A 17,131-nucleotide genomic window follows, 5' to 3' on the forward strand; every position below is an offset into this window, starting at 1 on the left:
AAACTATTAGATAGCTAGTGATGTTTCTTATTAGTTAAAATTTATTTAGAATTTAAGAACAATTAACTGTGCAACTATAAAATTTATTTTATTGCAGGATGATATGCTCTAAATCAGTTTTCTCCCTCCTGAAATATAATTGTGTATTTTATGAAGTTAATGAATAAAATATAAATGAGAATGAACATGCTTCTATAGCTAATTTACTTTATTTACAAGAATGCCATACAATTGGAAGGAGGTGTTTTTTTTTGTTTTTTTTTGTTTTTTAATTTTTCTGTATTTTACTTATCCCATTTTGTTACTTGGTGCTCTTGGAAATTTTAAATTAATAACAGTCTGTGTTGCTGTGGAAGGTAACACTGACACTAAATTCCACGTAACTTTCCGTAATACCTATATTTTTAATTAACTGGTGTTATAATGTAACATGACATGGTTCTGTATTGTAAAAGGTGATGAGACGCAATGCTTTCCAAACAATATTAATTTTGAAATCTTGAGTAGGCTTCTCTGCTTTTCTTCCTTCTCCCTCAAGGGTGACAAGTCTGTCTGAATGTGCCATGGCATAGCATAGAGAAGACAATCTTTAGGTAGCAACCCTAGATTACAGGCTAGTTTTAAATATGTTTAAGATAATATTGTCTTCCTTGTGCCTCATTATTTCTGCTAAATTTTTTAAAGTCTATGCTATATAGTGATCTTCAATTTACGAGCTGGTACCTAAGTCTTATATGCCAGTCTCAGGCCTATACTTATTGCAATCTTTTGTATAGATTTCTGGGTAATGTTCAGTTGTAGTTCCTCAGTGTTGTAGCGTGGGTTGATTTTGTTCTTCTGTTCTGCAAAATATTCAAAGAGACTTTCTGACTGCCAGTGAGATGGAGGTAACCCAATTCGTAATGAGTATTTGTGGTTAATTGGGTTATTTATTTCTTCTACTTGTTGAACAGTTTTCCTGCTTTTGCCATTATAATAATTGTTATTGTTAATATCTGCTATCTGCCCAATCCTGAAGGTAAATTAGGACTACTAAATTGATTGTTAAGCTTGCTTTTGGAATTTGGGGTGAATTTGTGCACTTGTCCATGCCCAAGTCATTGGCCAAACATCTTTTGATCAGCTTTTGTTGTTGTTTTTCATGGTGTTTTAGTTGTTTTTTTTTTTTTTTTAAATTGGCTCTTATGTATGCCTTCTAGATATGCAGGCAGCCCTAATTCTGCTATTTACTAAGTTCTGAATTAGAGCTTCCAAGCATCCTGCTGTCCCAGAATTGTTCTCTGAAAAACAGGCATTTTTATTCTCAATGTACTTTCTGTACTGCTGTATGTGCATGCACCAGGGTGCTGTCAGCTATGTCAGCTTGGTTTTCAATGTTACTATAAAACACTTAATGCTCAGCTGATTTCTCAATTAGGTGAATATTTTTAACATGGTAACTTCAAATAGGAGGTTTGCGGCTACAAACCATTCAGCGCAGGATTACTCATGAAAAATGGCTTCAGTATTTTCATCTATATCATCAAAGTTACGTTATCGAAGCTGAAAATCTGTCAAGATTCAGTATGAATCAAATCAACATAGTTAATGCTGAGGCTAGGCTATGTCTCTACTCTGTTGTGCTAACATATTGTATCTAGTTCTTGAATTTTTGTCTGATTTGCAGTGCAAGGTGGCCTTGAGTACACCATAGGTAAATCAACAGTTGGAAGGGAAGGAGTAACTCCCTGTCATTCTGTGGAAATACTTTATGGGAAATGAGAAAGTGACATCAGTAGGTTCCAAGAGACATGATCAAACCATATTGTTCTGCTGGCAGAAAGGAGATGGCAGTAAGGAAAGATCAAACAGTGGGTGTAAGTTAAAAGGTATCACATGACATTTGACAGAGTGGAAGACATATGTTATAGACTCACAGAAGCAAACATGAGAGGAAAAAAATGGGAATCCATTGTCTGTATATATAGTATGCTAGCAACCAGTGATGATAAACACCAAAATGCTTCATGAGCCTTCTGTACAATTTTTCTGTTGTAGATTTTACTGATTCCCTATCAGAAGCATGCCTCTTTCCTTCCTGGCCACTTTCAGCTCTTCTGACCTTACAAGGGTTTTGCTGCCTGGCCTCTTCATAACTGGATTCTATGGGCTAATCCTGATCTTGGCTAATGCTTGTTGATTATGCCTCATTTCTTCAGAGATATGTAGGCATCTAACCTGCAGCTGGATTCTGCTCTGTATCTTTTCCTTCAAATACAAGTCAATAAGAGGTTTTATACAGCTGTGTCTTTTTCCATTACCTCCTTTTATATTTAAATCCTTCACAGTGACTTTTTCTGTAACAGTAAGACAGGAAAAAAATAAGCACAGCTCGGTGGCAAGCTGAAATTTGGTAGGTAATCTCCTGGAAAAATGGCTTATTAGTGCTTTTGGGATGAAATGCTGCCTTTACTGTGACAGAGCTGTAAACCTAGCTTCATAAGCTGAAACCAGCTGAGTTTATGGGATCTGGAAATTTTATTTCATTACTCGTGGTGACAGAGGAAATCATGGTGAGCTGCATGCCATTGCTAATAAAAGGATCTAAAAACCACAATCTGTCAGAAATGAGGCTGATAGGGCAACTGACTTTCGTCTCCAAGATAATGGGGAGTCTAACTTGTCAGTCTGGGGAAAATCAGTCAAATATACCTATGATTGTCTGCAGACACTGCAATGCTCTGGAGTTAGAGTATCTTGGTCTGCTCTTCATAGAGAAGCATGGGATGGCTTATTTGTTGTTGTAGGACACGTGCTTTGCTCTGGCTCCAGTCTTAGTCATACTATAATAAGCATATATATGATAGAAGTGTACCAGGTCTACGAGTTTTAGTGTCAGTGAGTTTGAGTGATGTGTCTTTGACAATCTCACTGACAGTGTGAACTTATCACAAACAGCTAGCATGGCGCAAGTTACCTTCTACTCTAGCTAACTAGATACACGTGTGAACATTCATTACATGTTGACTCGCGTGCTGCAACTTCTTACTCATGCAAACATACTTGTATGGCAGTTGTTATGCCAGTATGCAAGCTCACATTTCAGAGATCAGTTTATATTAGGTATGTGTGTATCTGAAACTCTCCTGAATGATGCAAACTGAAGATAGCTCCAGTAATAAACATGTAAAAATTTATATAAAGATAAGTAGTGAATCTTAGGCTATAGGAGAAGAGTTGGAAGATGCAACGTCAATTAAACTTGATATTTGACTGGTTGGCAATGCTCTAGCTAAATTTCAGTACAAAATAAGACTGGTGCTTTAGTTATAGACCACAGCTTGTCTTGAGTTGCGACTGTGCTTTTGAAATAATCACCTTTGAAGTGCAGCATTCCCTATGGTGCTCAAGAAACAGACCAAGGAAAGGATTGCAAAGAGTTGCACAGATCTGAGGCACGTAGCACATCTGCATAAAAACAGAAGGAAGGCTCTGGCGGTTGTTGTGCATCAGGGAACAGCTTGCTTCCTGAATGCTGTGCTGGGGGGTGTCTTATATAAAATGGTAATTGGTGTGAAACTTTACATAGATTATGGTCATGAGAAATAAAAATATTATTCTTATTATTTTAAGAAATAATTCCTGCTGATAATTAGTTTGCACGTTTAAGTACAAAGCATTTAAAATAATGGTGGTGGTGCCCAGTCAGTTACAGGATGATATGTTGTCATGCCTTCTTTGAATTTTGGCATGTAGTTTCTCACTGTTCTCTTGCTTTGTTTTCTGGATAAGGTGGATTTTCGTGTTTCAGCTCAGAGGTTTGAGGTGCTTTACAATTAGTAGAAGAATGAAGATGCAAAAATTAACTCAGTGAGTCCTTTCCCATTAGGAATAGCAGTTTATTGGTTTAGTTACAAATGATTTTTCAAGGAGATAAATCTACAGCGCTCATTTTGCAGTGGGGTAGAAACCCATGCAGATGGCTCTAATTTCACCCTGCATTACTACTAACTGCAGGGTAACTTTGAAAGCTTCAACTTCTCCTTGTGTTTTCTGTAATCTCGCATCAGTCTATTTCCAGCTGCTATAAGTAATGCTTTGTTTTATCCAGATATGAATCAGGCTCATTCATTGCCCCTATTCTCTATTCTTTCTTGACCTGCTGCAATTTTAGCCAGCAGCAGAATTATTGCCTACATGCTGATAGCTCCACTGTCATTTTTGTCAGTGACATTTTATAGTTTTAACTAATTTCAACCCTTATCTTTTGTACTAAACTTCATTTGGAAGCCTTGGTGTCTTTCCAGAAGCCCTTATGAGATCTCTGTGAAGCATTTATCTTATAGGTTACAAAACCCAAACTAAGGTCTAGAATTTTGGGGTCTGCTTCTACATTGGTATGCATGCAGATGCACGCAAATTCACCATTGCATTTTTGTAACTGTTATAACTGTTGTAAATGTGAAGTGTGCAGAGAGAGAGCAGGATGTTTCAGTTTCCATACTGTATGCATTTTTCCGATTCAGAAATAGTAGTTAAATGCCCTCATACCACTGGTGACTTGAGCATGCATAATATGTTTCTGAGAAAGTTAATTTAGCTGTTAGCAGATGTCTTGGATATACAGAGTCTGGCTTAAAAGAACAAAATATTGTAACTGGTTCCACCGTTACAGAACATAAGTCTTTGTACAGACTCCCTCTTCATTGCAGTGTACTTTGAAGAGCTGAAAGTAATCAGGTCTACTTTCACGATTAGATTTCCTGCAGGCCTTTCTAATTTAGGGACATTTTCCTTTCAAACTATTGAGAAATTAGACTCTTGATACCAGAGCACTTTCTTCATATGCAATAGTAGGGATTGCAACATAAACAGCTGTTTTTCACCTTGGTAATGGAAAGCTGCTTGGCACTGCTGTCAATGGTTTCTAAAAGAAGCAAAGACTTAAAAGCTGAGAGAAATAGACACTTAGATAAGACTGAAGACATACTTGGTCTGCTAGATATTTAGGATTTGGGGGATGATTATTTGTCCTGTTACAAGTAGATGTCCATTCATAGGAATCTTGCAGTACAAGACACTGGGATCTGTGTGAGTTGGGAGTGTTTTCCAACTTTGTGCGCGTATCCTCCTTCATTGTGGTTTCAGCTGGGCAAATACCGGTCTGGGAAGGAGTCTACCAGGTTGCTGCATTGTGATCCTGGGAGTGGCCACATGATGACAGCCTACCAGCTCGCATCAGCTAAGGCTTGTGTGCATCCACCACGCTGTGGCTGGGATCCAGAGGGGAAGGAAGCAGAGCCGAGTAGAACAGTGTGTAAAGAGCCCCCTCCCCTAATGTAACCCAGACTGAGCAGAAGGAGGTTAGTTTTCCCCACTTCTGCCTTAAGCAAATGGGAATGGTCAGCTGTAGAGCCTGGGGCATGCTGGGAGGCAAGTACTAGGATATCTTTGCAACAAGGCTTTTCTTAGTAATTAAATTGTATGGACTAGCAACAAATATTTAACTCTATTTTGAGTTCCATTTTTGTCCATAATAAGTTCATTTACTTCAGAAACTCATTTTTAATTGAAGAATGCAGAAATAATAGGAAAAAAAACAACACACAGCTGAATTCTGTCAAAATTTAATTGAACTGTCTTAATCAACTATGGCTACGGACTGCCTTGGTTAACTTACTGCACATCTCTACTTTTTTGACATCACAACCAGTGATTTAACTGAATTATTTCTTTTCTGTAATCACCCAATTATTTTCTAGTTCATAATAGAGATGTTTTTTAATTGTCTCACAGAAGAAAAAAGAAACAAGCTTGATACAGCTTACTAGATTTCACTTAAGAGAAGGGCAGCAGCTCTGTGCTGTCTCTTTAGGCTTGTGAAATATGCTTGAAGAATGCAAATCTTTTCATCACTCATTAAAATTTTATGATTACATATATTTGAAAATATTTTTATTTCTTGTATAAACATGGATGCATAGATTCACAGAGGAGTGTTAGCGTTTCTGTTGAACTAAAACTTTTTTAACTCCAAACCCAGAGTGAGTTTTGGAGGATTTAAAGATTTGGATTATCTGAATACAAAAGGATGAAAGACAGGGCAACAAATACGAAGGATAATCATAAAGAACTGCCATTTTAGCTTTTTAATCCAAGTCTGTTTTTAAGTACCTTATACATACTGCTGTGAAACAGATACTGCTGTTGTGTAATAATAGGCGTATTTAAAGAAAGACTTGCACACTATTCTTTTGCTCTCTATTCAAACATGTAAAGGTATCTACATTTTAAAAAATATTGTTATAAGAATTTTGAGTGAGCTGCTGAGAAGGAAATATTACAAAATGTGTTCAAGTCTTGAAAAGTGGTGTCACACTGTATAGGCAAATACTTTAAACCAAGGCCGGATTATACTGCAGAAGAAGAGCTTTCCTCTAATTTTGAGTAGGCAGTCTGAATGGACGTGCAACCATTATGGTGTCCCAGTTAGGTTTTGTTTGTGTGTGCATATGCAAAATAGCTCTACAAAGCTTGTAACAATGAAATGTTTTTTGTTTTTATTTTTTGGCAAATATTTGTTACTGAGTATGCTGGCCTTGTGATTTGCCCTTGGTGGAGTCTATCCCTTGCATTCAAGGAATGCTGGCCTACCGTTTTTGTGCAAAACCGTACTCCTAGTAGGTACTAGACTTCAAAGAAATATTAAACTGCAAAAATATTTTGGAAGCTAATTTGTCTGTGTATGCTGAAGTCTGATAAAGGAGATTTGTTTTATGTTCATAGGTAAGCGCAGCCCATACTCATATTTCTATATATCTCACAGTGGATAGAAGCAAAGTGAGAGCATTATTCAAGTAATACTGTGTTGTATCTTCTCCTTGTGAGAGCTTCAACACCCATTAAGAGAAGTAATTTGTTGTTGCTTTTACCATTTCTGGTACAAGTACAGCAGAACAATTAAACCATTAAAAAAACTGCTGAGGATTTGCATTGGTGATTGTCAGTGCTTACTCTGTTGCCAGGAAAGTGTAAATTAGGGGGTGAAATTTGTTAGTCAGAATTGTCCACAGACTGAAAGAATGTCCAAATTCCATTTCAATGGATAATCACTGTGTAACAATGCACTGCAGTTACTTCTTCACTTCTGGCCTCTCAAATCCTTTGTATGAAACAGGCCTTGCCTGCTGTTTTATGTTAGATATCTTTCTTTGCACTTATAAGTATAGATATCATTTGAGGTATCTGGTATCATGCAGAGACATGTGACAAAACTACCAAGTGTCATATAAGTCTTGTGATTTCTTTTAACTTCAAAATACAGCTTTAATTACAGATTATCTTCTGTGTTATATTCATTTTCATTGTATCAGTGATTATGAATCTTATTTTTGTGGGTAAAAGCAGCACAATGCATGTTGTGTACTCCTATTCCCTATGCTATCTTAGTGTATTCAATCTAAGTTATACATTTAAAAACAAACAACTGGAAAACTGTAGAAGAGCTGATACCTATGACATTAAAACATTGTGTGGTAATGGTGTAATGCTGTAACTTTGCACTGAGGTCTGTGAGTGAGGAGGGCACAACTTCTTATGGCAAAATATGGAAAAACAATCCAGAGTGAGGCTTTCTGCAGTACAAACTTGTTCAATTAATGCCTGAGTAAATTATACAATTCAGTTTGTGAAGCCAAGAAGAAGCCAAGAATATCTGTGTTGGGCTTGTTATCAGAAAACAAATAAGTGCGTTTTGATTAACTGCGTGCACATCAATATATATTCTGTTGATTAGAAAAGGTTTTTGGAAGGCTATGTTCTGTGTTGCTACTCTGAAGCGAGTGACAGATCTCCTGGTATTTTTGTTACTATTTTCTTTCTGTTTTTAGTTTGGACAGTACATGTCAGCCTTTATTAGCTCCTAGCTTTCTCTAATTAATGATTGAGAATAAAAGCAATGCTTGTTACTGACATCTAAGAAATAAATATGAATTATGTTTAGTACAACTGATGTAGGCGTGTATATTGGCTGGAGAAATGGGCTCATAGAAGTCTTACAGAGTTCAACAACCAAAGTCCTGCACATGGGAGGAGCAGGCCCTGGCACCAATATGTGTTGGGTACTGCTCAGGTAGAAAGCAGCTCTGCAGGAAAGGAGCTGTGTGGTTCTGGGCAATGTCAAATTGAACATGGATCAGCAAAATACTCTTGCTGAGAAGAAGGCTAATGCTGCATTAGGCTAAGTATTTTCAGCAGGTGCAGGGAAGTGATCTTTCCCCTTCATTCAGCCCTGGCGAAGCCACACCTGGAGTGCTATGTCCAGTCCTGGCCTCTACAGGGCAAGGCACTTGGAATTACTGGAGAGAGTATAGCAAAAGGTCATGGAAATGGTTAAGGGAGTATGGCATCTATCTTACAGGGAAATTCAGAGAGCTGTGGCTCTTGAACTGTTAAACAATGTGAATTTGGCAAAGGTTTCACTTCTTATTTAACTGGTGAAAATTTGTGATTATTTTTCTAAATGTTGTAATCGAATATTATTTGACATTAGCATTCAGTGTTGATGTTAAACTTCTCGGTGTGTGTATCTTATTCAGGTTCTGACTGCATGTATTTTTAGTTTCCAAATAAATGCTATTTGTACTGCATATACACATCTTCTTTTCAGATATTTTTGGTAGTGGTTGATAGCTATGATCTCAAGTTCCCCAGGGAAAGCTATGCAAGTCTTACAAGATGTGAGAAGTAATAAATATTCTTAATACATGCAAATTAGCTGAAAAAAGTCACACAGGGTATTCCTGCCTGCTTTCATGTGAGAAAACTGGTTGCAGCTCTTTTATACATGCCTAGGTTAGATTTAATTGTATTATTGAACACACAATGCATTTGTTGCAGCACTGGGAGCTTTCTGCACAGTCCAAGAACCTGACAAAGTATTTGGATACTTAATCTATGGTTCCAGCTGTTCGGACTGAAATGCTATTGCAAGTTTAAGTGGCAAAAGTAGTTTGCATCAATTCAGTTAGAGTGTATGTGTGGTAGCAGCCCCTTCCTCTTTACACCCTGCACGTTAGGTTTTCAGTCACCTTGAGCTCCTGGCTGGACTCTGGCAGATTAGCTTGCAGCTCAAAATAATCTAGAGGGATCTTGTACAGTAAATGAATTGAAAAAGAGGATTAGGATCCAAGGTCTAAAATGATCGTGAAATCAGGAGGAAATCACAATGTTACTTTTCATCCCAGTTATCCTCTGTTTGCCAAAAACTACAGCAAAGCCTTACTTAATTTAGATACCTTTCTAATAGAAAAGAATCAGCAGGGAAAAATGAAACAGGAGTTTCTAGGCTTCAGCTTTCAATCCAGTCTGAAGAATCAGAAAAATTATTGGCTTAAAACTTTTGTATAGAGCAGAGCAGATATCTCAGAGTGAATAGGTTTGGGGATAGCTGTGAAGTAGGTTTAGAATTAGCTGCAAGTGAATTCTACACGGAGTAAAAAATGAACCTGAAAGTCCCCCTCAAGCTATGTTTTTGGTTCGCTGTGTTCACCCTAAACAAAATTATATCGCTTAGATACATATTTTCATACAGGGATTTTTCTGTTGCCTTTGACTTGAAATGTCTGGAGGGAAACAGTGCTTTACTAGAGCTACATGTTAAGCCCAGTTAAATATTTAAGTGAAAGTTTCAGTTTATATATCTCCTCATGTACAAGTGCAAGCAACCTTACTCTTGTTTAGACACTGCATTTAACTATGAAGTAAGCATCCTTGGGGGAGGAGGATGTCTGTATGTTTGCTCACCCAATGGGACTTCTGCCATTTTCTTAGGTTTGTATTTTTATGGCTGACAGGGCTACAGAAACCATGTGGATTTGAGTTGACCTTAGATGGCTGGTTTTGCTCTGCTGTGCCTTTGACCTCCCCAGGTGTAGAACAAGGCTTGCAGCCCAGGATTGTGTGCAAGGACCCAAGCCCTGGGGTCACGGGGATCCAGAGGGAAAGAAGCAGTGCAATAAGAAAAATGTGTACAGATAATTCTCCTGTGGCCTGTTTGTAGCAGGAAGGGATTTTCCCCAGCAGCTTTGCTTAAGGGAGATTGCAGCTCTCGACCTTTGAGGTCTGGGGACATTGCAAGGTGCATCAGAGCATGAGAAGATGATGTAGTTGTTAGGAATTTTTTCACGTAATATTTCATTGTATTAGTAATGAGAATTTAATAGGAGCAATGAGGTTTAATTATTGTAATGAGACTGTAGTTCGGGCTAATTTTCTGTTAAAACATTGAACTTTATGACCTGTGTTGACCGTTGTGTGCCTCTGAGAGCAACGGTACACAAGAGGTATGCAACATCATACTTAGAAAAGTTATTCTGGCTTGTAATCAGTAATGCTTAATATCTGTGACAAATTCTTTACAGTATTTCCAGGGATGTGTGGAATAGCTAGTACAGATTTAGAGAGTCACTCTCCCTTTTGCCACATGTACTTCTAAATTGAAGAAATAATTTTTTGTCTATAGTTCCTTTTTATTTAGGTTGGAAAATGAAAGCTTATATTCCATTTGTTTTTCTGTATAATAAACAATGTGGGAAATACTTCTTTATAGTTAGAAGTCATTTATAGCATTTGATTTATTTAGTGTCAATAAGTATTTTTAATGGTAAAAGTTTAGTTCACTTTTCTTTCTATTTTGTAATAATTATAGCTTTGTTTCTTACTCAGTAGGAATATGTAAATGAAAGAAATTAGCCGTATTTCAAACTTTATTTTAAGCTTTCAGTGGGAAATTAATCTCACAGAAGTAATTCTTTTTCTCACTACTGTGATCAAAGAAAAGATGTGTGTTAGAATAATAATAAAGAAGAATCTTTCAGTTGTCTTTCAGTATAATGCTAAAAGATGTGCTGGTTTTTAAGGCAATGGAATGATGTAGTAAACTTGCTAGAATAGACATTTACCTAAACTTTTAGTACTTCATTTAAAAAAAAAAAAAAAGCTAAGTATTCAAGCAGTACATGAACACTGACTGGACTACTCATAAACTATCACATTTAATAGGTTGTAAAGCTCATGTTATGAAAAATAATGGAAGTTCTGCCACTTCTTATTACCACTAGTTCTTCTCATCTGAGTAGCACCTTACAGTCATGGCTTCTAGTATTGTTTGCCAATGACAGTAAAAAAACAGTAACAACCTCTTACACTACTTTAACCTTTACAGCATATTTATTCTGAGTAGGCAACCATTCCATTTCTCTATTGCTCCCAGAACATTGAGGTTAGAGAAGGAAAAGAAATGGTCAACAACTAAAATTTGAAAACAGAGAAAAGGTCAAAGTATGGTGGTTTAGGTCTGTTTGCATTTCTTAGTTTCAGCAGATGGCATGTGACTAAATAACAAATAATAAGCCTTCTCTCTATATATAAATATATATGTGTAATATCAGTAGTGTTTGAACAATCAATTAAAACAACACTATTCTGTTGAGTTTACTTTTGTCAATACCCGCAAATTATCAAGTCTAATAAAAACAGTTTTGTGGGTTTTTTTGTTCTGTATTCTTGCTTTTTTTTTTTTTTTTTTTTTTTAATTTTTTTTTTTTAATGAGATTATTGATATTTCTTCTCTTGGACATATAAGTTCTTATATAACAAGTATGATTTTGTAGAATAGACTTCTGTGTTTACTCTTAACAATATGTGTGGTGTTAATTAAGTAGAAAACAGTAGAACTTCATTTTCTGCTTTTAGGTCTTTGATACTCATAGTGACAAATGATCTTCAAGTTCCTTGCCTGTTCAAATACTGTACTTCAGTTAGATGTATTGATCCATTTGGAATATGCACTGGCTGTACGTTCAACTGATCAGTATTTTCAGTTTGAGGGAATAGGAGTTGTAGAAGGGACCATCAAAGCCGGAGAATGAAATGTGAAACTTAGCTAGATATGATTCTGCACTGAGACACAGTCAAGTATGTCTAACAGATAGCTAAAACAAAGGCTGAGGGAGCTATGATCATCTCAGAAGATGATTTGTTTGGTTATTTAGATGTTATTCAGAGTGGGTTTTGACTTGATATGTAATCTCAGTTTCTTTTTGTAAGTTTGGAATCCTTCACATTCCTTGTGGGTGGTCTGCAAGAGCAATGTTTTTCTTTTATATTGGCAGTTACCTGTGTCTTGTCTCTCTCTGTGCCTTTTCTCTCCTTTAGTTGAAGTCTGTCCTAAAGCTATATATGCTTGTTTTCTAATGATTAAGCGTGATCTCACAAAAGTTTAGAATCTGCAACTTTGAAGTAAAATCTAAGTACTAAGCTATGAATCTAAGCATTCTTGTCTTATTACAGAGTGCAGAGGGGCATTGTTAGCGGTGCAGAGTCCGGTTGGAGGCCTGTAACTAGCGGTGTTCCTCAGGGGTCGGTGCTGGGTCCGGTCTTGTTCAACATCTTCATCAATGGCCTTGATGAGGGGATAATGGCCACCCCCAGCAAGTTTGCTGATGATACAAAGTTGGGAGGATTGGCTGACACGCCTGAAGGCTGTGCTGCCATTCAGCAAGACCTGGAAAGGCTGGAGAGCTGGGCAAAAAAAAAACAACGGATGAGGTTTAACAAAAGCAAGTGTAGAGTCTTGCATCTGGGGAGGAATAATTGCATGCACCAGTACAGGTTGGGGGATGAGCTGCTGGAGGGGAGCTCTGCGGAGAGGGACCTGGACGTCCTGGTGGACGACAGGTTGGCCATGAGCCAGCAGTGTGCCCTTGTGGCCAAGAGGGCCAATGGCATTCTGGAGTGCATTAAAAAGAGCGTGGCCAGCAGGTCGAGGGAGGTGATCCTCCCCCTCTACTCTGCCCTGGTGAGACCTCATCTGGAGTACTGCGTCCAGTTCTGGGCTCCCCAGTACAAAAAAGACAGGGATCTCTTGGAAAGAGTCCAGCGGAGGGCCACAAAGATGGTGAAGGGCCTGAAGCATCTCTCCTATGAAGAAAGACGAGTGAACTGGGTCTGTTCAGCCTTGAGAAAAGAAGACTGAGAGGGGACCTGATCCAGGTCTATAAATATCTAAGGTGTGGGGGGCAGAATGGCGAGGCCGGACTCTTCAGTGGTGAGTGGAGACAGGACAAGGGGGAATGGCCGGAAACTGCAGCATAGGAAGTTCTGCACAGATGTGTGCAAGAACTTCTTTACAGTGAGGGTGACGGAGCACTGGAACAGGCTGCCCAGGGAGGTGGTGGAGTCTTCTTCTCTGGAGATGTTCAAGACCTGCCTGGATGCCGACCTGTGCGCGACCTGCTGTAGGGAACCTGCTTTGGCAGGGGGGTTGGACACGATGATCTCTGGAGGTCCCTTCCAACCCCTACAATTCTGTGATTCTGTAATTAATGAAAAGAAATAACGCTTTCAGGAGGCAGTTAGTTTTTCTGACTCTGCATCATCTGCAGAGGTGAGCTAAGATGAAAAGTACTTGGTTCTTACCCCTTTTTGGATGGTAAAGTTTGTGTGAGAGGGATTTGTGTGACGTAGATGGATTTATTTGGAGGTGATGTAGAAGAAAGGAAAGAAAGGTACTGTTGCAAACTCCTTAAAGCTAATGAGTTTAAAATACATTTGTAGGCCTTTATTTTCTATTCCTCTAGATTATTTAAAACCTAGTAGCCGGCAACAATAATTAATTAGCGAATGTTACTCCTTTAGATGTCCTTTTTGCTGAAAGACCTCAGAAGCGTAATATGCTGTAATTAGTTCTATGCCACTTAATCAGTTTACTGCACGGCATATCTTGGGAAGAGGTTTATTGCTCTCCGTGTTTACCAGAGCAGTCCTCTGACAATGTGAATGTCTCTGATGCATGAAGAATTAATGCATTTTTCCCAGTGAACTGTATCCAAGCCTGCTAAACTGCTGACTTTATTTTAGAAGTGTGAGCTTTTACATTCTTTGGTGTCTGTTCGCTTCACCATTGTGAACGGATGAGACAAAGACCAAATAAGAAGTCATTACATGCAGATGATTTTCTATTTTAATACAAATATCTGAGACGATAACACAGCTCTTAGTGAGAAAAATGGAATTGTCAGAGAAGGTTACCATGGCAACGGGGTCACCTGGCAGGTCCTGCATGAGGAGCTGGGCTGGGGCAGTGGGTGGCGTGAGCACAGTGATGATGAGGAAGGAGCAGGAGGTCAGTGAGTCCCCCAAGCTTCTCTGGCTTCTGTCAGTTCAATGTGAATTTTCTTTAGGAGTTTGAGAATCCTGACTTTCTGAATACGATTGGCCTATATGAATTGTCAAGGGCACAGTGGACCAGAGGTTACATTTAGGAAAGCGTTTTTATCAAAAGCTTTATTAGTTATCTATTTTTGAGAAGATTAGGCATTCTTTGTGTAGCCTGTCTATGGCTGCTTGTACACATTTTTCCTGAGCAACTGAACAGTTTGCTGTTGGAGGAGGACAATGAGCTTCACATGCAGAGATGGGAGACTCAGGGTGCAGCACCACTGTGCTGTGGCTTCACAGAGAGTTTAAGTTTTAGTTGTTGCTGCTAGACGGATGGCTTTTAGGAACACCTCTAGCAGCTCTGAGGTGAGTTAGAGTATTGGTGCTTGATAGTGTGCTCATGACTAAACAAAAGTGTGCTTGATCAATTTATCGAATTCCCACAGAAGCTTTTGAAGCTAGAGGAAAGCTGAATGCCCTTGAGGTTGGTCTGTTAGTCATTGTGCTAGATGGGCCCCAAAGCAAAGAAATGCAAATGCTGTGAAAAAATTGCTGAGCACAAGTGGCAGACCTGATTCTGATTCCATATAGAGATTATGGGTGTAAAAGAGATACGATGCACAGTGTAGTGTTTAAGGATGTAAGGGAGAATGAAAAGGGAAAGAAAGGAATTCAAGTAAGGAAAATAAGGAGAGTAACACAAAAAGAGGTGAGGTGGAAGTTGAAATGTAGTTTGAAAGCAGCAGTTCATGTTCTTTGATCTCTCCCCTCCCCCAAGAAAAAAATTAATATGGAAATTAAAAAGCAATCTACTTAAAGCAGATAAAGTAAATAAAGCAATGTAATTAGCAGGTAGATATTAATCACTCCCTATGTTTATCTCTTGTCTGTTTTCATTTTCTTCAAGCTATTAGATTTGACTATTGCTATTTGTTGGGACTTGTAAGAAATTCACTGCACTCTGCCATCCTGAAGGCATTTTTCTCTTGATTCAGGATTGTCAGCAAGTTGTTGAGTTCCATCTCCTCATAATTAGTGTGCCTGCTAACCATGTCTGCTGTCTAAACTAAATTGCTCAGTTGGAAGCAAATGAGAAAACGTAGTGATGCTATTCTGTATTCAGTGCTCACATCTAGGTCTGTTTTGTTGGTTTTTTTTTCCTTCCAAAGAATTGTCAGCTTTTTCCATTTCCAAAGTAACATCCTGTAAATGTCTACATGTCTACATGACAACCACCACCTCTCTCACATTGTGCAAGACTGTGTATCAAGCTGCAGTGGAGAGAGAATTGAACTTGTGACTTTGTTAGTGAGAAAATGGTGTTCTTGATAATTTTCTCAGTCTTCACCCCTTACCTCAGGCAAAACTAAACTCCTCTTCAATCCTTTTGTGAAATGAAGATACAGCAGAAATACGCTAGTGTAACACAATAGTGTTAGTGCTTGATAACAGGAAAAGAAGCACAGTTTAGAAGCTGCAGAATCATTTTAAACTGCTTTTAATAGAGGTCTGCTTCCCTTTTGTGCTGGAAGTAGTGATACAGCTCAAAGTCTCCTTCTAAGATCTACTTTTTCTTAATTAGTGCCAGGAATGTTTCTCTTTTTTGAGAGTACCTCAAAAATGACCTCAGATGTGTCTGAAGCTGTCTGTATTAACTTCTAGACTTATACTTCTGCTACACATTACAGAAATGTTGCCAAAGGAGCTGTTAGATGACTAAATTCACATCTGTTAACTTTATTCACTGAATGCGGTTTTACCTAAGTCCAAACGTACATCTTTTACCTTATGTTTCCCTTAGGTTCATTTCCTGGAAGAAATGTAGCTTAAGATTCAACGGTATATGGTACATATGCAAATCAGATGGTCCAATTTACTGTAAACACACTGCTGGGATCACTGATAAACTAGAAATCAGTGAGGAGGCCTATGAAATTCACAAAGGAAAAGCAAATACTAGAAACTCTAGAAGGGAAGTTATTACTAGTGGGAAGTATGACTTTATGCTTAAGCACCCAAGGTTTTCCTTTTGTGAGCTTTTCCCTCCCTTTCTAACCTTCTTTATTTGTACAAGTAGTCTGTTAAAAGAGCTCGGGTTATTAGCATATTTAATAGAATGATGGCAGAAAAGAATTAACTTCAACTATTCAGTTTAATAACAGTCAGTGAACTAAGAGCTGTATTAAAAAGAATGAGGAACAGTAAGAGTGGGCATAATCCTAGCTCTAAGGTATGCTTTCTTCACAACTGTTTGTCACCCTGAACATTCAAGAAAATAAGAAACAGAAAATACTGTCTAGATACTTGTTACATGCTTTCATGTGAGTAATATTCACTACATCTGTTTGTGCAGAGAGGAAAAGTTTATGAATCATGGAATTTGAATGGAATGAAAAAGATAAGTTGCACTTTCTTTAAAAGATAATGAACTACAGTTTAAAAAATGAGTGGCTTTCAAACGTGTGTGTAGAAGTAGACTGCTCTTTCTCCAAATGAGCTGCCACCATTATCCTGGTGATAAAGATGGCAGTCTTTTAAATGGCATTTAACTGAAGTCCTATAGCATGATAATAAGATAACAATCTATTACTAAAAATACTAATTGATATTTTGAAAAGCTATAACTTCCTTGCACAAGTACTCTTGTCATTTTCTTGCAAATTTAATAACCTGCAACATTCTTGGTTCTTGAGTTTTTGCAATTTCTTGGCTCTGTTTTTCAATACTGTATTCATCCAAAGTATATAACTTTGTAATAATCAATTTCTACATTCCTCTGCAGCGAGACTAAATGAAGCATTGCATCTGCACCTAGATGCCCAGAACGTACTATTTGTAAGACACCTTAACTGCAGTCAAAAATAGTATGCTTAGTTATGTACCACTGTAGGCTGCCTGGTAATCATCCCAAAATTGCAATAAGAAATTTTTC

Source organism: Centrocercus urophasianus, unplaced genomic scaffold (genome assembly GCF_019232065.1).
Source record: "Centrocercus urophasianus isolate 14NV4802_14NV808 unplaced genomic scaffold, USGS_Curo_1.0 seq_18, whole genome shotgun sequence".
In the NCBI taxonomy this organism is placed as follows: Eukaryota; Metazoa; Chordata; class Aves; order Galliformes; family Phasianidae; genus Centrocercus; species Centrocercus urophasianus.